Source organism: Colobus angolensis, unplaced genomic scaffold, assembly GCF_000951035.1.
Source record: "Colobus angolensis palliatus isolate OR3802 unplaced genomic scaffold, Cang.pa_1.0 Scaffold182, whole genome shotgun sequence".
NCBI classification, from domain to species: Eukaryota; Metazoa; Chordata; class Mammalia; order Primates; family Cercopithecidae; genus Colobus; species Colobus angolensis.
This window is the reverse complement of record NW_012114955.1, coordinates 3,190,319-3,191,461: the sequence shown is the minus strand read 5'-3', so window position 1 is coordinate 3,191,461 and position 1,143 is coordinate 3,190,319.

Here is a 1,143-nt window from a genome sequence, read left to right as displayed (position 1 = left end):
GCAATGGCACCATCTCGGCTCACTGCAACCTCCGCCTCCCAGGTTCAAGCAATTCTCCTGCCTCAGCCTCCCGAGTAACTGAGATCACAGGTGCATGCCATCACGCCCAGCTAATTTTTATATATTTAGTAGAGACGGGGTTTCTCCATGTTGACCAGGCTGGTCTCAAACTCCTGATCTCAAGTGATCCACCCACCTCAGCCTCCCAAAGTGCTGGGATTACAGGTGTGAGCCACCACATCCAGCCCAAAATGCAATTTTTATAAAGTTAATTTCGGGTGAAAATGGGAGACCTGGGTCAGAGTTTGTCTATAATGCCCTACACCTATTCTGTTGTGTTTCTGTCTGGCTCATGTTGGTGTATCGCATGTCCTTAGAGACCTAACCTTGTACATTACCTGAATGTTCTCCTCGTGGCATGTGCTAGTCATGCTTTCCCACCTACAAAAACCACATCACCTTGAAACCCACAAGAGAATACCTAGGGCCAGGCGCAGTAGCTCACGCCTGTAATCCCAGCACTTTGGGAGGCCGAGGCAGGTGGATCATGAGGTCAGGAGATCGAGGCCATCCTGGCCAACATGGTGAAGCCCCGTTTCTACTAAAAATACAAAAATTAGCCAGTCGTGGTGGTGTGCACCTGTAGTCCCAGCTACTCGGGAGGCTGAGGCAGGAGAATCACTTGAACCCAGGAGACGGAGGTTAAGGTGAGCTGAGATTGCACCACTGCACTCTAGCCTGGGTGACAGAGCGAGGCTCCATCTCAAAAAAAAAAAAAAAAGAAAGAAAGAAAAATAAAGAATACCTAAAGTACTCCCAAATCATGTTTCTGGGCTTCTTTTCTTAAACCTAAGTTTTCTGTAACCATCTTGGGGAGTTGTCCCTATCATCAAAGGAATGTCCCCCAATTGTTCTTGTTAAGGACTTTCTGTCTGTCACCATCAGAGGGCGACTTTCAATAATTTCCTGGATCTAGTCTCCCTCTTGGGGTATAATTCCAAATTGCTCCCTAATATCATTTCATTAGTCTTCTATTAAATCTCTTGGGACCCAGGGATTTTCCCAGGTCCTCTATCATTAAAAACATGTCCCCAACCCATTTCTAGCCTCATCCCCAAGTGGCAGTTAGGTCCAGATTGAAAT